The 21,772-nt window shown below is 47.8% G+C and overlaps 1 protein-coding gene across 1 annotated transcript in view; it reads right to left on the bottom strand.

The window, feature by feature from the left end:
* The window catches only part of ANXA11 (annexin A11), a 38,157-nt gene extending 23,767 nt beyond the window's left edge, over window positions 1-14,390 (bottom strand). The window contains exon 1 of the mRNA XM_032491583.1: window positions 14,186-14,390. The gene's annotated coding sequence lies outside the window, so the exon portion shown is untranslated. The remainder of the gene's footprint in view (window positions 1-14,185) is intronic.
* Window positions 14,391-21,772: the final 7,382 nt, after the last annotated feature.

The following is a 21,772-nucleotide window of genomic DNA, read 5'->3' as shown; positions in this document are numbered from 1 at the left end:
AGGTTATTTAACCTTTCTGGGCCTATTTTCCACATCTGTAAAACACAGACAGCAAGAGTTTAATATCAAATGTGTTCTCATTATACCATTTAACCTCTCACTGTATATCAGTTTCCCCAATATAAAACAGCAAACAGGATTAGAGGGTCCCAGAGGACCCTGGGCCATTTGATAATACTAAAGATAAGAAATGTGGGGGCAGGGAAGGGATGGGGTGAGGAGTGGGGGTCAGAACAGAGGACAGGAGAGGAGGGGGGCAGTGAGGTGAAGTCAGCAGGTTTCTTCTCCCACACCAAGCCCAGCCCCGCAGCAGCAGCAGCAGCAGCAGCAGCAGGCCCAGGGTGGGAATGGCTGTGTTGGATTTTCCAATCTTCCCAAGGGGAAACCACCAACAGGAAATTGGCAATGTATTCCTGGTGCCCAGGGGCCTGGTCCAAGCCCCAGGAAAAAGGGATGGTGGGATCCAGATGGAGGAGGAAGCACCTTTGAAAAGGCCTTTGGAGGAGAAACCTGCCTGGCACGCAGCTCCGGCCCTGTGGCCCCCTGAAACCTGCCGGCACTACATCCACTCTGGGCCCAGCCCTGACTGAAGCCATTTTCTCTGCTATCAGCTGCCTTCCCAGACCAGGTCCTGGGGACTGAGAAGAGAAAGGAGCCCTTTCCTGGAAAGGGACCTGCAAGCAGGCACAGAGGCTCACACAGGAGGTCTCCCTACCAAGCCCTCCACAGCCCAGCTCTGGCAAACCAGGGTCACTGCAGTTCGTGGGGAGAATCCCCTCTGACACCTGCCCACACCAAATGGGCTTCTGGAAGAACCAACACTTAGTCCAATGCCAACCCCAAATCCGGATTTCTGAGGAGTGGAAAGTGGCCACAGAGGAGGCTGGTGAACCCAGGTATGGTGTCATTATCTAGCTGACAACCCAGGCCTGGGATGTGACGGGGCTCAGGCTGCATTCCTTGGAGTCACCAAGGTTCTTGTGACAGATGCAGTGACAGAACCCCCCCCCCCCCCACCTAAGTCCAAGGGGCGGCCAGGAGCTAAGGAAACACCCCCCTCCGCCCAAAGGGGAACTGCAGTCTGTTCCTAAGTGCAGCTCAGGCTGGGGAGGCAGGTCTGTGTCTGTCAGTTTCACCACTTCAGCGTGGGGAACTGGCGAGGCTGCTCCCAATTACTGCATCTGATCAGAAGGGCTCCTCAGGACCCAACGAGAAACAGCGCAGGAGGGACCAGCAGGTGTTAATCAAGCCCAGGTCCCAGAGTGTCAGAGGCCTTCTTGCTGTCCCCGCTTAGCTCTCAAGGCCCTCCATTTCCTGCACAGTCCAACCCAAGTGCAGCTTCTCCAGGATCGCCTGGGCCTACCGGAGTGCACCCCACTCCAAGCCCGGTGACAGGTACTGTCTGTACAACGCAACCTGTCAGCAGCTCAGTTGGAAGGGAACTTGGGGAGCTCCTTCTCTAAACCCTTCCTTTGTCTGGTGGGGAAGGGGAAGGTGGGCAGCTCATCCAGGGCACACAGCCTAAGTTATCACTGGGTCTCATAACATCCAGTCCCAGGTTCTCTGCAGGGCCTTCTACCATTCCCAGTTACTCTCTTTCCCACACTCTAAACCAGTTCCCCCATTTTCCCGCAACATACACTCCCTCATCGAGAGTCACAAACATCACAGGGCAGTCACAAGAGACTTCTCAGCTCTGTCCTGTGAATTTTATCTACAGCCCACACAGCCCAGATAGCATCTTCTAACATTGCTGCTGGGCAGCCAGGGCAATACACAGGGTCTGGAGACCAACGACAATGGGTCCAATTCTAGCTCTACCACTTGCCGGCTGAGTGGCCTTGGGCATGTGGCTTGACTTCTTTTAGCCTTTCTCCTTACCTATAAAACTGGGGAAAATACATCCATCTTACTATGTGGTGGTGAGGGTCTAATGCACTGATACATACATATAAACCTATTCACCACGTAGCTTATTAGCATATAGCAGATACTCAGTTAATTTTAACTTACTCCCTAAGAAGCATTAGCCTAGGATAGCTAGGGTCTGGGTCCTAACACCACCACTTGCTGTGTGACATTTGCAGGACAACTAACCTCTCTGAATCTCCAAGTTGTCTGCAAAGGTATGACCTGTCCACCTACCTTGGAGTTACTGTGAGGACTGAATGAAGTAAGAACAGGGAAGACCTTTGTAAAGTATAGACAGTTCTCTCCACTGTGATCAACTCTGCCAGTGTTGTACTCTCACAAGTGGCTAAAGAGGGCAGGCTCTGATGTTTAGAAAGTGGGGGAAAGGGTCATCAAACACCCTGAACATACATCCACACCTTTTCAGTGTCTACCAGGTGTCCAGCCCACACAGTGAGGCGGGGAGCCTAACCAGTTGTTATGGTCACAAGTGCTTCAGGTCAAGGTTGGGAAGGGGGAGAGGGGAGCGCTCTTCAAAGCCCGAGGTCAAGGCACCATCGAGTTCCTTGATTAGATCCATCAAAAATATTCCCAACAGACAGCTGGCACCCTGATCCCCCAGAATCTGTGCCTATGTTGCCCTACATGACAAAGGGGCTTTGCAGATGCGATTAAGGTTACTACCCTCAAGATGGGGAGATTACCCTGGATTATCCAGGTGGGCCCATGAGTCATTTCCAGGCTGTGTTAAGGATGAAAGGAAAGAATAAGGAAAAATTAAGATGAAAAAGAACATAAGAAGTGTGACTGGGATTCCACCCATGCAGGAAGACGGCCAGAAGCCAAGGGGTGCAGAAGACAGTCTCTAGAAGCTGAAGACAAGGAAACAAACTCTCCCCAAAAGCTTCCAGGAAAAACCTGGAACCTATAACCCTGCCAATAAACACCAGGAGATGCACTAGACAAAAACGCACAACAGAAAAGTCATGTGCTAAAACACTGTAGCCACAGTGGCAAACAGTAGGGTGGTTCCTCAAAAAAATGAAGCATATGACCCAGTAATTCCCCTACTGGGTCTGTACCCAAAAGAACTAAAAGCTGGACTCAAACATATTGGCACACCAATGTTCACGGCAGTTATTATTCACAACAGCCCAAATGCCCATCGACAGATGAGTGGATAAACAAAATGTGGTGTATCCACAACAGAATAGTATGCAACCTTGAAAAGGAAGGGAATTCTGACACATGCCTCAATGGGGCTGAAACTTGAGGACGTATGCTGAGTGAAATAAGCCACAGAAAGATAAGCATTACATAATTCCACTTATATGAGGCACCTGAGTAGTCAGATTCAGAGACAGCAGAATGGTGGGTGCCAGGGAGGGGCTGGGGGAAGAGTAGAATGGGAGGGGTTAGTGTTTAATGGAAACGGAGTCTCAGTTTTGAAAGATGCAAAGTTCTGGAGCTGAGTGGTGGTGGTGGTTGCACAGTAATGTGAATATACTTAATGCCAGTGAACTGCATACCTAAACGTGATTTAAATGATAAACTTTATGAGGCTGCGTATTTTACTACACAGAAAAGCTGTGTGGCTTTAAGCCACTAAATATATATAATCTGTTGCAGTGGCAACAGAGAATGAATACACACAGCAACCACTGCTCCTCTTCATTCCCCCATCCTCCATCCTTCCACAGGGTTCTGTCTGAAAAGGCCTCTGCTCTCTCTGTGTAAGAGATCAGTGCACAAGTCTACCTCACTCCGCAAGCTTTCTAAGACACGGGAAGCAATAAACCCAAGGCCACGAAAAAAACCCACTCCACCCGAGAAGGGAGAGAGAAACCCGGAGCTCACATCTCCTGGGAATAAGAGCTCAATAAAGCTTTGCTTGCTTGTATTATCAGTCAACATGAATCACCATGGTGAGACCTGGGGCCTGTGAGTGTGTTCTGTGTGGCCAGCCCAGACACACCCAGCCAGCAATGCAAATATTCTCGGGAGGGGAAAGGTGGGCAGTGTGATGTGAGGGCGGGATGATCATGCCCAGCCAGCTAGGACCAAGCAACTGGGACACCAGAGGTCACGCAGCCCTAGAGATGACTCAGTTCACTCCCACCCCACCTCAGCATCCCTGTCACAAATGGAGAAACTGACAACCAGAGAGGGGAAGTGACAGGCCCAGGTGACAAAGCAAGAGCCTCCCAGGGCTGGCTCAGGACTCCCACCACTTCCTGACCCCAAGCCAAGAGCCCACTGTCCAAAAGGCAGGACGCCAGCCAATCCCTGGATTTTCACCAGCATCTCTAGAGGGAGGTCCAGATTTTGTGGAGCCTGAAGCCTACATAATCTTAGGAGCCCTCTTTAAGCAGCTGATTTAGAAGACTTTTTTGCAAATTCTACAAAACTACATGACTTTGTGAATTCCCTGCTAGGGCCCCTCCCACAGCCTCGGAAGGGCCACATGCAAGTGATGGGGGTGGGGTGGTTTGAGGATTTGAACCTGAAGCTAAAGTTTCATTATCTTTACACTAATTCCATCTCTGGGCTCAGAGAGGTACCCAGCACTCTGGGCTACACTCCCTGTGGCACAGGAGGGAAAATAAAGTCCGGGCCTGCACCAGGCTTTCCCTCTAGCTAGGGAGATAAACACAAAAGAGCAGTTTCAGGATAATACCCAGAATGTGTTTAAGAGCCACTTCCAGGCAGAATGGAGATTAAGGCTGAGACTCAGGAAATGGCTCTTTGAGAGCAGGGAGGAGAGGTGGGAGGACACCAGCTTCTCTCTGATGGGCCCTGGCAAACCTAAGGCTCCCCCCTGTATCTCTCCCTCGCGCTTAAATGAGTGAGCCTGCGAGGGATCTGTGGCTGTCAACTTGTGCTGCCCAGAACCTGGAGCTCCCTGGAGGTTCTGGAGTTCACAAACATTTATTTTGTTGTGGGGAGGGGCGGGATGAGGCTGCAAAAGAGACTCTCCAATTTAAATTTTGTTTTAAATTAAAAAAATAGGAGTCCTGGTAACAAGGGTTCCACATCCCCACGTGGTGGCACACAGTGAGGGCTGCAGCTGCTGCGCCTGCATCCCGGGTGCCTGCTCTGGCTGCCCACTAGTCCCTACCTGGGCTGTCCCTGCAAGCTCCTGTATTTGTAATGAATGGAACAGGCATTCACCCAGGGCCCTGCCACGTAAGATGGGATGAGCCATCTCACCTTCATCCGCAAGTCAGTCACAGCTCCTCTCTCACAACAAATTGCGGGGAGAGGGGTGGCAGGCCAGACTAAAGGTCTAAAGGCAGCAGGGAGTCCCCGGGCCTCTATCAGGGAGGCCCTGATACTGCCCAGTCCTGGGACAGTCTAGCTGCCTTTGGAAAGGCCCAGTCTTTCAAACCTAGAAGACTTGAGAGAGTATCTATTCCAGCTCCAAGTGGCTGAGCACTCCTGCCCTGCCTAGAATGCAGTGCTTCAAATAGCACTCATCGAGGGCCACTCTTCTAATGGTGACAAAGTCCCCAGACAGCCTTGTTCAGCTGGAAGCTGAAAAGAAATCCCTGCGAGAGCCTACAGATCATGCTGGAGGAGAAAATGCTCTCTCAGAGCTCAGGTGGGGCTGGCCCCTGTGGAGGGGGGAGCCTAAGGCCTGCCAAAGGGCCCTGGGCCAAGAGTGACACTGTGCATTGCAAGAAAACAGAAGGTCCCTAGAGGTCTCCAGGTGCTGGAAAGAATGCAGGAAATGCATGTCTGTAGCTCAGCCAAGCCGATACCTCAGCACTTCCCATCCTTCAGGATTTCTGATCCTAAAGCAGCCTGTCCTTGTCTCCTTTACACCTTCCCTTAAGCCGAGTTCGATCCTGGCCTGCCTTTAAGCCAGATGCGAAAATTATTTTTTTCCAGGCCTCCCAGCAAGAGAGTCAGTGCCTGGACTGTAGGACAGGGCTCTCCTCTCCTCCTCCACGGGGCAGGGCACGGCGAGGTCCCTGACACATACCGACAGGACACCAGTGGACCCTGACTCATCTCTTTCACATCCTGGTGGCACCTGTTCCAACGACCTCTTTGGTCAGAGTTTCTGGTACAGAGGCGCCAGGAATTCTGGGGGCAGAGAGAACTTATGTCAGACGTTCCCCTCCCATGACAAGGCCAGACCTCAAGGGATGTGAGAGGCGTCGGAACATCCCTGACTCTGCTGGGGCACCGCCTCACCTCTGAGCTGTGGGTGGCGGGTGCCGTCAAGCCCCTGGGCAGCACTCCACCAGCCCTGACCGTGCTTTCCCTGGCACTGAACAAAAACCTACGCAATGTGCTGTTAAACATTCAACCGCCCCCCCCCCCACCAGCCCACACCCAGGAATTCAAGAATAGCTGGAACCCACGCCAATCATTAGCCAGGCAGTGCCTCAAACTGCCCCCCGAGGCTGTAACCTGGGGTGGCCCGGCCTGGAGAAGCTCCAGGCAAAGGAGGCAGGGAGAGAGGCAACGGGCCAGTGCCCAGGCCCCACCAAGGGGCTGAACTTGAGCAAGCAGGTTCAAAAAGACACCTCTTAGGAATAAAGCCAATTCCCAGTGCACTGGCCCCTGGATTACACAGAAATCCTACAACATCAGAGCTGGAAGGGGCCTTCAGAAGATCCTCTGCTTCAACCAGCTTATTTTCCAGAGTGGGAGCCGAGTCCTGGGGAGCAGGCCCGCCTGGGGTCCCAGGACCAGCTGGGGCAGGACAAAGACTCAACCGCCTTTCTCGACCTCCAGGCCAATGCATCACAGCCCAGGCCAGCTCCCCGCGACTCACACACTTCCGGGTGCCATTCCACCTTCCAGGGCTGGAGAATGGCCTCAGAAACGTAAAGGCTATCCTGGGAAAGCCAGAATGAGAAAGGGACCCTGCTGCCTCCTGCTAAAGCCCCACACGATCATCCGCAGAGAAGGCATCATCTTCGGGGGCACTGCATCTCCCCAGGCTCCCCCGTGAGTTAACAACAGCAGAGAGCAGTGGTTGGTGGCCACTTGTTCCGATCTGTATGGGGGATTAGGAGCCTCGCTGACCATCAGCCCAGCTCAGTTCAGGGTTCATGTGGCCTCTGCCCCCAGGGTCTCATGGAGATGGTCAACACCTGGATGTGTAACACTTGGAGCTGAGGAAGGTGAGTTGGGAGGAGAAAGCACAGTAGAATACTCTCCATCCCAAAGCTGGGTCTTGGAGGGAAACACCCCCATCCCCATCCCAAGGGGCCAAGATCAGGAGGTGGCTCCAAGTGGCAGGATGCACGGCTGCCAGACTGGACTATCGGGAACAGCCTGGAAGCAGCGATGACCCTCAGAGCATCGGCAAAGTAGCAGCGACGTGCCTGTCCAGTCACCAGCCCACGGGCCCGGAGGCTGTGGTGCCTTGCACTGCCTGCTGGCCTGCCACTGTCATGAGACACCAGTCCCCTTTCCCAACCCGAGGAAGGCTGCCTTAGCCAATGGCAAAACTGACAAGCACAGTCATGGTTTCTGGTTGAGAACAGCAGTGGGTGGTGTTCCAGAAACTTCTGGTTGCTCCCCCTCCCCAACCATCTGCCCCCTTTTGCTTCCGTAACAGAACATTCGCTGCAGCCTGGCACGGGCAGCCCCAAATACGGACCGTGTTTCTGAGCATCCCTGGCAGCTAGGCAGGGCCTGTCAGGAAGTCAGCTGTTCTGGGCCGAGCAGGTATGGGAAACACCTAGAGCAGCACCACCCACCCGTGTGGGCCCCAGACTGACAGCATCAGCACAACCTGGGCGCCCGTCAGAAGTGCAATTTCTCGGGCGTTACCACAGACCTCCTAAATCAGAACCTCTAGGGGTGGGGCCCAGGAATCTATTTTAACAGACCCGCTAGGTTATTATTAAACATGCTCAAGTTTGAAAACCAAAGCCCTGGAGAATGCTGGGAGCGACTTTACGTAAGCAGCCTGATGCCTGGACAACCTCATAGAACAGACACTTATTAACCCTGGATTCCAATTTCTGTAGAAAGAGAGAAACTCCTCTCTTAAATCACGACCAATCTTGAATCCTAATGCAGGTAGGTGGGGAAGAGGAATGATGAGAAACTTAACCAAGACAGCAGAAATCAGGACAGAAATATCACTTAAGTATAATAAAGAATAAACAGAAAATAAGACGCTGAATTCTCTACCAAAGACAGAAACTACCAAATTCAGCTTGTTGTTATTATCACTGCCTTCTACCATCTCCCCCCACCTCCCAGTCATGTGCTGATTACAAGAGAAACTTTTTATAAGTGAGAAAGAAAAATTAAAAATTAAGGCAAAGACATATTAGAAAAATACATAGAAAAACTAGAAATGGAAATACCAATATTAAAAACATGTTGAGGACTTCCCAATAATCCTGCCTCCGCAGGCTAAGGGTTTTTTCCAGCCATATGTTGGCCATTTGCCTTTATCTGGAAACACAGAACTTGAAAACCTGCTCGCCAGGATTTCATGGGTCCACAAGGCTTAGGCCATTCCAGTCTCTTGAAATAGTTTGCGTGACTTAAAGCACAAGCATAGAAAAGAGCGTAAGACTTGGGACCCAGGTCTTTATATCCGACATCTGGCCCTGGGACATTTTTGTGTACTATTCTGTCATATCCCTTGGGAAAAAAGAGCAAGTCCACCTTGCTGCCGCAAATGAGGAAGGAAACGTGTAACTGCAAGTCAGAGCTGTCCATCTCCTTGGACGTAAGGCATGGGGGGCAGGGAGTGGGAACCAACTGTAAGGGCATGGTACCCAGGCCTGGCCCTGGGCTCTGCAGGCAGATCTTTTTATCCATCCCTCCTAAAAACCTGGCTTTCGTGGGAAACACTGGGACAGGCAAGGATGCGGGAGCTCACAATAATCGGGGCGCTGAGAGGCAGGCAGGGGCCTTATTACTACCACTCTGCATGACCCTGAGTGGACACTAAAGGACATGGCTTAACTCCCTGACTGCCTGCTGCCTGTACATTTCTGAGCCTTTCACTCACTATCTTATAAAATGCACTGAGTTAATAATTTTAGGACTGTATAGAATAAGGGATTCTCCCAGATTCTTGGCGATATACACTCCTAAAACACAGATAATATGGAATTTAGGGCCAAAGGCCAAAAACATTAAATAAGCAACAAATGACCCCAGGTATAATTCACAAAGACAAGCTTGATAAACTTAACATATATCAAACATGCACGCCAAATCCGTAAATCCAGAACAAATATAAATTGACCTTGATTTTAAAATAGATTAAAATGAGAATTTCAGATCCAGCTCTCAGAATTTGATAGATCGATAAGCAAAGCCGTAGAGGGCAACCTCAAGATCACAGATGTCTCTGAAGTCTGTGTCCACAGAGAATACAAGCCCATGCACTTTTTCATATTGATTGTGTAGCTGGCCACAAAGAAAATCTTAACACAGCCCGACAAGAGATTTTGCCAATCACAGTCACTAATCATAACCCAATAAAGTTAGCAAACATTAAAATAGGATCATACCCCCGACAAAACTACTGAGAAATTCAGGATGCCACCTTCTAATAAGTCCTTGGATCAAAACTTATCTACATAATAACTAGAAAGCTATGGAAAGGTGAGCATTTCATACCAAGGCCAGTCGGCTACTGTTGTACTCAGAAGAAAATGTTGAGCTTCATGTGCTTTTTTCATTAGAATAAAAGACTAAAAATAAATGAACCAATTAGTTAAAAGTAGAGCAACAAAATAAGCCAAAAGTAAGAAGAAAGGAATAATGATAAAGGTTGAAATTAATGACCAACAAACAGAAAAACAGGTAGAAAGAATACGAAAAAATTATTTAGGAATAATTTCCAAATTATGTGACATATATTACATGAGGTATATACAGAGAGCTTTCCAGCACATCCAGTTAGAATCCCATTCTTTTTTTTTTTTTCAGAAAACTAAAAGTATTTATTTTAAAAATCAATACTTTTGCTTTTTAAACTTTTATTTTCTCTTACGAAATACTCCTGTTTTTCCTACCTTAGTAATTCACATCCTTTTTCACCCATTTGCTAGGGTTAAAACGTTAGGTTTCAACACTAATCTCTTCCTTTTCCTCTCCATATGTGACCAATTCACTGGCAAAGCCTTTCGGATCTGTCTCTTTTTATTTCTTTTTTTTTCTTCCAGTTTTATTATGTAGAATTATTATAGTTCGACTGCACATGCACATTATATTGCATGTAAATACATATAAACAGTATATTGCACTTTTTTTTAGTTTTCGTATATGTACTAATTATTGTTTCTAAGAGCAGATTAGATCTTTAGCTTTTTAAACTTACATAGTTGTCAAAGGAATAAAGCCAACCACAAAATAAGAATCAACAGAATGCGGTAATCCAATCATAAAGGACAGTCAAATGTGCTTACACATATAGAATCCCATTCTTAATATTTAGTAAAGACATTCCATATTCCAAGGCCTGTAACCTGTCCCTGATTTGGAAAACTTAGTATCATAAAAACGGCAACTCTTCCTCATAAATAAATACATTCAACATTCCAAACAGGATCCTATAGATTGTTTACTCCAACACTGTTTCAAATTATAAAAACAGTCAACAGTCTCCATACCCATCAACAAGGGAAAGGTTGAACAAATTATTTTACATTTGCACTACAGAGCAGCCAGGGGACAACCTAGTGGGGGTGGCCTCTGCTTTTGTGCTCACAGCACAGGGCTAGGCAACCAGTGGGTACTCACTAATGCTGAGTCCAATAGAAACATCCCTTGTCACAGCTTCCTAAAATAGCTGTGACCTTTTAGGAGGACACAAGCAAGCTCGCATGCGCTATCACCAGCACCGCCCCCATACACACCCTTTACCCCCAGGGATGCCACTGCCCAGGTTTCGTCAGCCCTATGCTCCCACCGCCTCCCTGTTACGAGCCTCTGAGTTTCTCCCTGTCCCTCACTCAGACTGCTTTCCATCTCACTGTCCTCCAAGCCAGCCTCTCCCCACGCTATAGGTAAGGGCTGGAGGTACCTGACTTCCCTCTCAATTTCAGGAGCAATTCCTCCCCTATTTCTCTGCTAAGGCAGCGGAAACTTCAGAAGCAAAAGCCCCTGGAAGACTAGACCCTAAGAGATCACAGAGCCAGGAATCAGCCACCTGCACACTCCACCCCCAGCTTCAAGGTTCCTCGAAGGAACACACCCAAGATATCGCCATCGCCATCGCCACCCTCTCACTGATCTCAAACCTCTTTTACAAACATCTTCTCACCAGATTCTGCAAACAACCACCTGAGGTGGGCATTTTTACCATCTAGAACACTGGGACTCTGTGTGGCTCTGTGGCTTTACCAGGGTACCCAGCAGGGATGAGCACTCTGTCTTTTGACCCCTCGGTTGTCCTCACCCATTACTTTCTCACGTCAGGAGCAAAGCCAGTCACTGTTCAGGCTACACTGTCAGGATCCTCCCAAACACAAACCACCACGTGATGTCACCCCTTTAATTCGTGGGGTACCTGAATCAGGGTCAGCAAGTGTAATGTGGTATGGTTTCAGGAGTTATTAGAAAGCTCCAATGAATTTCAACAACTCTTTTTAAAAATGCAAATTCGCAACAAGGAAATTCCAGTTTTTTCATTTCCCCTAAGAGCTTTCCTATCTAGGTACCCCTCAAATTGCTGATGTTCTGCAGGCAGTGGGTTCACAGGTGCTGTACAGAAAAATCCAGAGAAACTGGAGTCGGTCTGCTTGGCTGTGACTGCACAGCACACCTACACACAGAATCTTCGCCAGTGCCCCCCCCCCAGGACCAAGTGCCAGGGACTGCTTCAGGCTTGAGGGGGAAGGGATGGCAGCTGAGAAGAGGAAGGAATAGGTGACCCAGGAAGAAGGAGCGGGAGCTCCAGAGAGGCCCTGGGTCCTCTGAACATCCAGCCGTCAGCACAGATTCCGTTTCTACGCTCACCTCCTGCCCGCACTGGCTTCCCCTCACCCCCTCTATTCTGCAGTGAATTCCCAAGAAAAACCCACACTCACCTATTTTTGGCTCAATTCTCACTCGTATCATCCCAAAATACCCAGCCTCCTCAAATCACATGGCCAAGGCATCACTAATCGATCTTGACCTTCTAGGTACAGCAATCCAGGATGAGCCCTGTCTACTATCCTGGCCCCGGAAACAGAAAGGAATCAAAGGGAACTGCTACTTGGCCTCTCAGTCAGTTCCTACTCCCACCTCTCAGTCTGGACTCAGAACTTCCATCTCACTCTCCCCACCTTTTTTTTTTTTTGCTTATCCAAATTCAGCTTCCAAGGTCTAATATTTTAACAACAGGGAAACTTTACTTCCCTGGCCTGCCTCTTTCACTCAGCATAACATCTGCTGAATACCTACATTAGGCAAGGTCCATCCTGGGTGCTCTGAGACCAAAAGACGAATGAGAAACAGCCCCCACCCTCCAGAGACCAAGGACGGGGCAGAGATAAGACTTGTGGCCATACAATTAGTACTGCAAGGCCAGTATCGAGAAGTGGTGTCAAAGGAGTGGAGGAGGAGGGCTGCGGGGGCTCCCAGCATGTCTTGTCCCTTCCTGCTCGGAGCAGGCACCTGGAAGGCTCCCAGAAGGGTGATGAATAACGGGCAGAAATGAGGGTTGGAGGGCAGAACAGCCTGAGCTAAGACAGAGGAACGGGTCAGAAGGAAAGCAGTTCAACTTGGCTGGACCTTCAGCTGCATGAAGGGAGTGATGGTTATTATTATAATTGTATTGCTGACGCTTACAGGTGATTACTTCTGCGCCAGGCTCTGCTGAGAGCTTTATGTTTAACCTGGGTGACGTCCACCTGGACACATGGGTATGGTGCACCAGCTACCACCTGTTCAGATCAATGCCCCAGCTGTATGGTTGTTAAGTATAATTAACTCATTTAATTCCTCACAATAACCCTGTGAGGTAGGTATTATTATTACCCCCACCTTAAAGATGAGGAAACCAAGGCTCGGAGACTAGTAAGAGGTGAGATTCAGGAGGAATGCAGGAGCCTGAGGTACCAAGGTGCCAGCTAACTGCCCCGGCACCTCCCCTGGCCTCTCTCGTCAAGGAACACCACGGAGTACCTTGCGGGAAGGGGCCCTGTTAATCCTCCCGGAATCCCCAACAACTGACTGAAACAAGGAAGGATTGAAGGAACACAATGAGAGCCAGTCCAGAGTGAGCAAGATAACACACCCTGCCTGTCCAGCTCCTGGACTCAGCCTGGCACTGCCCTGCAAGCTTTTGTTCCTGCTGAGGGGTGGGTGTGACAGAGGCTCACCCCTCACAGGGCCACTCCAAGCCCAGGTCAAGGCCGCAGGAAGCAGAGTGAAGGCAGGGAGGGAAGGAAGAATGGCCAGCCACCACAGATACGCTGGGTCTGTCCAAAAACACTCAATCTCCAAAGAACGGTCACTGATTAGAAGGGCAGGGACAGAAATGTGCCTGGCAGACCGTTCCCAGGTTCGGTTGTAACTGGCTGGCTTAGCTTCTCCTCTATAAAGTCCCAAGCTGATGAACTTCACAACTCTTCTTTAAGCCAACAGACAGGTTTCTACCTTTTTAAATCTTCAGGGGGCTGGATTGAGCCCAGGGTGGGTGGAAAAAGTCCAAGAACCCCTCCCTGAAACTGTAGCTCAAGGTTGGAGATGGGGGAAAGGCAGAGCAGGTAAACACACAGCACCTGGGATGGATCCCGCATTCTCTCAAATAAAGTGCCTTACAAATCAACTCCAACACTAACAGCTCCCAGGAATTTGTCTTTCCAGTTCCGGAGGAAAGTTCCTGAAGGCAGCCTCCTCTACTAGCTCGCCTCAGCACAAGCCATTCCCGGAAGGACACACGCAGTCTCGAGAATTCAGCGGAGTCAGAGCGGTCGTGGCCACTGGCCATCTCTGCACTAGCCAGTCGCCTTCTTGTCGCAGGTTCACCCGGTCCGAAGCCGGCCCCAGCCAGCTGAGCCCCTGAACCAAGCAGAGCGGCACAATCCCGTGGCCCGGGGCGGGGAGGGGGGGACCCAGACTGTGTACCGCCAGTCCACAGGGAGGGCAACCCCCCGTCTCTGACAGAGCTGGGCAGCCAGGCCGACGCAGCCCGTCCGGGACAAGCCCGACACTCGTCCCCTTCCCCCCATGCTATGCAACCAGGAAGCCGCAGGGCCGGGAGGGGAAGCGGGGCGGCTCGGGGCTTCCTGTAGGGGGCCGCGGCGCCCTGCCACCGCCCCGTCCTGTGCCCCGGAGAACCCTCACTCACCTGGCCACTGGCCACGGGGGTGGGGGACCGCGAGGGGCGAACAGGGACGCGGGCAGCAGCAGCTATCTCTGCAGGCGTCCCGGGCGCGGAACCTCGGACTGGCCCCGAGTTTTGTCCCACTCCCGCTCTCAGGGCGCTCGGGACGGCGGGTTCCGCAGCCGTCTGGGCGGGGCGGGAGGAGGAGCCCGCGGGTCGGAAAACTCCTGGGCCCGCTGCCCCAACACGCCCCGGGGCGGAGCCGCGCGCCAGGGGCTGGACGGGGTGGAGGCGGGGTTGGGTGAGGGGCTGGGCGGAACGATGGGCGTGGTCTGGGCCCGGTCCCGCCCCCAGGTGAGAGAGGTCTTGGCCCGCAGGCTGCGAGCTTCCTCTCCCAGCTCCTGGAGGAAGCTACAGGCCATCTCTCGCCAAAGGACACCACAGGCGTCCTTAGGTCATGACAAAAATATGATACAAATCCCGGTTCAGGGATATTTTATGAAATACTTGACCAGTACTCCTCAAAATTGTCAAGGTCATCAAAACCAAGAAAATCTGAGACACACACTTTCACAGCCAAGAGAAGCCTAAGGAGAAAAACTAAAAGTAACATGGTATCCTGGATACGATGCTGGAAAAAGGACAGTAGATGGAATCTGAACAAAGTATGGAGGTTAATTAATCATAATGCATCAATATTGGCTCATTCATTGTAGCAAAACATCATGCTAATAAAAGATGTTAATAATAGAAGAAACTGGAGTTTACGAGAACTCGATTTGCAATTTTTCTGTAAATCTAAAACTATTCTAAAAAATTAAGTTTATTTTTTGAAAAAAGTTCACACATATATGAATGTTTATTACACTTAATAAATCTTTATAATATATATTAAATATTTAAGAAAATTTTTTAACTTAGATTCACTCTTCACTCCCCCAGTACACTTTTTAGGAGTGCCTTTCTCACAGTTAGATGTGCTGTTTACAAAACGGTATTGTAGAATTTTTCTGCAAACCATGCCTTTTTACTCACTGTACCTTAAAGGGTCTTTGTATGCAAGCGCACCTGGGTCAACTTGAGTCTTCCTAACCACTGCATAACATGAGTGATCTTGCGAGTCACCATTCTTTATCACTTAGTTCTTTACGAAAGGACATTTAGGTTGTTGCCTGTTTGAGGCTGTTAAAATTTTTTAAATAAAAAATAAAAAGCTGCTGATCCAAGTTGCATTTTTAATAGCGCAAGGAGTGGGACTGGACTGATCGCGGTAGGCCGAAAAGGAGGCAGGGGTGCGGATGCTGGGCGTAAGCCGTGCCCTCAGGCAGTCATGGCCGTCGGGCAGCCATGGCCGCCGCCCAGCTACGAACCCTGGGGGTCCAGTCATCTTCCACAGCCTCTCCAACACCCCCGCCGCCCCCAAGGCGCAGCTCTTTTTCGGGGCTGGACTGCATTTTTTGGAGATGATTGGGCGAATGAGGGTGAAACTCAGGCCAAAGCCTTGGGAGCGGCTCGGAGGAAACCGCCACCCCCCTCCCCGCCTCGCCCCGGAGCAGAAAAAGAGCGTCAGGTCAGAGGCACAAGGAGGCCCTCCCAGGATTGTTGTTACTCTAGTGACGACGCCCACAGCGGCACAGTAGCAGGAGTAGGAGCACGCGCCGGCTTGAAGCCCTCCTTCCCCCCGGAACTGGCGGCATTCCGCCGGGGCATCTGTTACCAGGAGCTCTCTCTGGGCTGGAGGTTTCATCCGGGAGGGTTACCCGGCACTCACCCAGCCCCTTTGCCTGGACACCCTGCGCCCTTGCCCCGCGGTCCCCTGCTCCCAGGTGGCCGCAAAGGCGAGCTTCTTTGAATGGCTCATTTTTCTTGTGGCTGAGCGAATGTTTCTTTAAATACCATATTTAAAAATAATAAACAAATCATTTAGGGTGAAATTCCTTCTATATGTAACAAACTTTCCTGCCTCAGAACTAAGTCTTGCGAGGCTAGAATGGTGAATAGCAACCACTGTGTTTTTTTATGGCTCAGTGGGAACACCACGTGGGGGGAAAGACTCTAGATTTGGTGTTCAAACACCTGGGTTGTAGCTCCAGTTCTGACACTTGGAAGGGATGCGTTCTCCAAGCCTTGGTTTTCTTGCCTATAAAATTTTCAAAATGATCTATAAAAAGTCGTAAAGTAACCTCTGCTTCATTGTTGCTAAGGGCTGATGCAAACGTCAAATGAAGTAGGGGAAAGTAAGTGCGTTGTGAAAAGCTCACGTGCTGTAGAGCTCTGAGTACTGTAATATAACCTTTTTAACACTGATTCGTTCAACTGACATGGTTGAATACAGCCAATGTAACCCAGCCCGCGCCCTGTGCTGGGTGCCACGGAAAGAGGTACAAAAGAAAACCCCCGTGCTCTAAACACAGCTCTCCTCTAATAGAGAAAAAATTAAATCGTAAATACCCCCACACGACAGAGGCTTGTAAAGAGGATCCCTGGGGTAAATGAGAGGCAGGTGAGAGACTGGGATCCAGGAAGTCAGCAGTTCATTCTTGCCAGACTTTGCAAAGAATCTCCCTTTAATTTTTAAAATCATGTCAATTCTTAAAAAAAAAAAAATCATCTATTGCTTTAATTCCTGCTTTTACCGTTGTAATTTTGTTCCTTCTACATTCTTTGGGTTTACTCTGGTGTTCTTTTTCTGGTTTCCAGAGTTGAACATTTAGGATCATTTATTTTCAGAATTTTTGTTGTTATTTTCTAATATTTATATAAGACTATAAATCTCCCTCTAAATCTTGCTTTAGCTACATATCACAAGTTTTAATATGCCATGCTTTTGTTATTTCTTAATTATAAATATTTTGGTTTGTTCTATTAGGATTTTATACTTAATTCATGGACTATTTAGAAGTGTGTTTTCCAATTTTTTTTTCAAAGTAATGGCTTTTTAAAAAACATTGTATCATAGATTTCTATCCCTAATGCTTGGAGATGAGAAAATGTGCTCTTTTTAGAATTTATTAAGACTTTCTGTTGCCTCATATACAGACCTTGAATGTCCCAGTTTTTGTGAATGTATATTCACTCTTTACATGTGCAAGATTCTCTCTATCTCTCCATCCAGGTGGCTACCTGGTTATTTAGATTGTTTATATCCTGAGGGTTGTTTTTTTTTTAGTGGAGGTACTGGGGATTGAACCCAGGGCCCTGTGTGTGGGCTCTACCACTGAGCTATGCCTACTCCTTGAGAACTTTCATTTTAAATAGGCATGGAAGTTCTCAAGGAGTAGGCATAGCTCAGTGGTAGAGCCCACACACAGGGCCCTGGGTTCAATCCCCAGTACCTCCACTAAAAATGAAACAAACAAACAAACAAAGTGAAAGTTCTCTCTAGCGAATATACTTGAAAACGTAACCTATACATTATAACATACACATGTACAAAATTCACCTTTTTTACAATTTCAGGGAATATATTTTATTAGAACTCTTGTGTAATGAAGCACAAACTTTAGGAAAACTTAAAGTGCAAATTAAAGTGTGCCTGCATGTGAAATTAAATGTATTAAGCATCTCACATCAGATTATGTCTTAGCTTATGTGATATATTTCATCCTGATACAGTCTGTAAATTCCAGATGCATACACTAATACTCAGTTTTTATGATAACTTTATATGAATACTTACCTCTACAAGGATATCACAAACCTCAATTCACTGCTATAAGAAGAACATCCGTGGTAAACTGGAAAATACTTGTGTCAGTTTGAGAGGTATCTACGATTAGACACTGCACAAGAAAACTTAAAATGGTCTGAAATCTCATAGCTCATATATGAAACTTGGTGGAAGTCTTTCCAACTTTGACAGGAGTTATAAAAATGTACTTGATACGACCAGTAGCATTAACTGTTTGCAGTGAGAATAGCTTGCTTTTGCAAATTTTACTAAAACATTTGACCATACTGGAAGAAGACTGAAGTCCGTTCCTATTCTGTCTAAAGAAAACCAACACTATTAGTAAATTCTCCCTGTCTGAAGATTTTTCTTCCTAAATATTTCTTGCATCTGACCCCCAATCTCCATCCCATAAGTACCACTGTCCTAGTGTCTAGGACCTTATGATTTCTAACCTGGTCTTGTGCAGGAGCTTTCCATCCGGTCTTCCCAGCTCCAGTCTCATTCCACCCACACTTGCCCTCCAGAGCAGCATACGATGCCATTCCTTTAGAACCATCCGGGGCTTTTCAGGAAAGATTAAGCCCCTTAACCTGGAACATAATACTGTGCCCTGCCTCTCCCCTTGCAGCTCACACAACACTTATCTCTCTCAAATGCCAATTGCTTGCAGTCCCCCGTCCGCCACCACACCATGCCATGTCCCCACACCTTTGCTCTTGCAGTGTCCCAGCCTGCAGCATCCTTCTCTCCCCTTTTTCTTCAGCTGCTCCTATTCATTCTCCAAGATTCTGCTTACTTGTCATCTTTCCTAGAAACTCTCTGACTTCCTTTTCCATGATAGTGCCCCAAACTCCAGAAATGACAGGAAAGGAAAAAATTAGGGTCCTCAAAAAAGATGACAAATGTTCAGAGAATCAGAAGTGCTAAGGAATTTCTAAGAAACTGAAAGCAGACTCAGTGAGATTTTCAAATTACAGCCCAGCTCGTGAATGTCCATGACATATCCTCTTGAATGTATATACTACAATATATACAAAATATATACGACAAAAGTGGGAGCAGCAACAAGGGTACTCCGTGCCCTGAGGGGAGGGGATGCCTGGAGCAAAAGGGTTACTGCTGGGAGGGTTAGACAAGCATTCCCATGGGAGCAGCTAGATGAGCTGCCTCCTGAACGTCTCCCTAAACCCCATCCTTGCATATAAGGTGGCCAAGACAGGAGGGTCTGTCTCCAGGTGCCAGCTGTGTTAAGGGAGCAAGAGGCAGGGCAGGGCCCAGATGGATGGCAAAGCCAGGGAGGGAAGGGTAGCAGCTGAGCCCCAAAGACCAGCCACAAGATCACCCACCCCATGGGGCCTCCTGCCCATTCTGCACTCTCCCCAGAAGCAACATGGGACACACACTCGGGACATGGTTTTCACTGCCCTCAGAGTGAGTTACACACGGGCAGATTTCTTGCAGGAAATCTCATGGGAAAACACAAGTTCATTGTCAAAAGATTAAATATCATTTAAGAAGCATCAATACTATGAAAGGGAGACATAACTGAGGAAACATAATAATCATTGCTAATATTGACCGAGCATTTATACATCAGGCACTATTCTACACATACTGCATACATTAAAAAAAAAAAACAAAACTTTAACCTTACTGTTGTCTTTTATGGTAGAACTGTTTTTATTCCTATTTTACAAATGAGGAAACTAAGGTGTAAGCGATTAAATAACTTCCTGCAAAGTCATTCAGCTTAGTGTGAAGCAGAATTCTGCCACCCCAGGCTGTCCGCCTCCAGATTCCTAGATTAAACAGAACAAATAGGACAACCAGTACTGAGCTTTGAAGTGGATATAGTTCATATTCCCAAATAAGTGAAGATGAAAGAATCAATTAGAGATGTTAGAAATGAAAAATATATTATTTATAATTAAAGTGAAAAAACTGCCTCAGGGGATGAGCTAAGCAGTAGAACGTGTGCAGTTTAAGAGCACCTGAGCTGAAAGACGGGACCAATCAATTTTCCCCTAAAACAACAGGAAGGGATAAATAACTAGAAACTAGAAAAGAAAATAGACATGGAAGATAGTTCCAGAAATGCCGACATCCATCCATCAGGTGTTACAAAAAGAGAGACCAGAGTAACAATGTCTGGTGCAATGTGGTTGATTGGCAACACAAGTTTATTTCCTCTTCCTCCCTAAATCTCCGAAAAATGACAGCGGAGGAAAAGCAAAGGTAAGATCCTACAAGGGCAGAGGAACAAATGAGAAGAAAATAGTGGACAAGAATTTTTCACACACTTCTGTTGTTGTTGTTGGTTGACTAACTGAATAGATCATATGCTTCCAAATGGCAGTTTCCTATTTTCCATATACTTGGTCAACTCGATGAATTTTACGTGTTTCTAAAAGCCCTAGCTAAAAGTTCACTTCATTTGCAAAACTGCACACAATCTCTCTCCTCTGACAGAATCTCATCTGCACATTTTATAGGTTATTTATCCCCAGTTCTACCTTGTATTCAAGTGATTTATGCATTTGTTGTTTTTGCTCCAAGTCAAGGACTGTTCTATAACTGAAATTCCTTCTTTTGAAACCCTGCCCCTAAAACCTAAGAGAGTCCTCATAGAAAATTAAGGATTAGAGGAATCCTTCATTTCTTTGAGAGGAAAAGCTGTCAAATTGGGACTGGATCATGGGAAGCCAGGTGACTTTGAAAGGTAGAGGGTGGATGTGCAGGGGGAATATGGTAGAACATCCTGTTAACACAGTTTTAGATGATAGACAACATGGAGGGGCAGTAACTGACTTGGCAGAATAGGGGGTGCTTTAAGTTGGGTGCCTCTAGAGGGAATAAACAGGGAGGAGCCAGCTATTTCTCCCTAGCCCACCCCCAGAGTCTCAGAAAGACTTAGCCCTTAAAGATGCATTCAGAGCAACAGAGGCACAGGCGGAAACCCTAAGCCATTTTCCCCAGCTCATTCAGGTAGATGTGGGAGAAAGGAGACCTACTTGTCATATAAATTGAATTGTGGGGACCACAGAATGCTAGATGGAAGACAATGAATTTGGGAGGAGGAGGTAAGGTACTGAACTAAACAAGGACTAAGCCAAAATCTGCATATTGAATAGTGGGACCCTGGTCCCCAGGTAGCGAGCATCCTGATTTACAATCCACAAGCAGGGAACTGGAGGATTCATCCTTGGAGAAAATGAGCATCCTGGACAAAGGTCCTCAGTGCAGATGCTGATGGATGTTTAAACACCCTGCAGTGAATTCCATCAGTCAACAAGCCCTACTCCCCAAGCAGAGATTCCAGTCCATGCTTTGTGCCTCACCGCTAAATGCAGGTGTCCAGCCTGGGATCACCAGCTGGTGAGAAAGGCCTCTAGGTAGGGTGATCCACTATCCTGCTTTACCAGGGACTGAAAGGTTTTCCAGGACATGGGGCTTTAAGTACTAAAACTGGAAACGTCTCTGGCAAACCAGGATGAGTTGGTCACTCTCCGCCAGCAAGTATGAGCAAGATCTATAAACTTGGCTTTTGCTAAATAATTTGCAAGCCTGATCTTCTCCGTGCACAACTTGCAAGCTGTGAGCAAGGTCATTTGCTATAATTTATAGGGTATTGAGGAAAAACCTGCAAAAAATTGTATTAAATGTTCTGTGACTTTTGCTGATCCTTTCCCAGCCTTTGATCCAATATGTAGGGGAAAATAACATGGCCTACATTATTTGTCATTTCCAGTTGGGTAAAATAAAGATGTGTTCTGGCTCCTTTTATTATTAACTTGATCTTTTCTTTCTTTCTTTTTTTTTCTTGTTGAAGATCTAACTGGCTTTATTCAATGATTATGAGTCACGAAGCATCCCATCTAGTAAATCAAAGGTCATTCTTAACTTGATCTTGACTTACTTGAAACCACTTTTGGATGGGC

This window comes from Camelus ferus, chromosome 11 (assembly GCF_009834535.1).
Source record: "Camelus ferus isolate YT-003-E chromosome 11, BCGSAC_Cfer_1.0, whole genome shotgun sequence".
Taxonomy (NCBI): domain Eukaryota; kingdom Metazoa; phylum Chordata; class Mammalia; order Artiodactyla; family Camelidae; genus Camelus; species Camelus ferus.
Note: the sequence above shows the minus strand (reverse complement) of the source record. Positions and strands in the feature narration are given on the sequence as shown.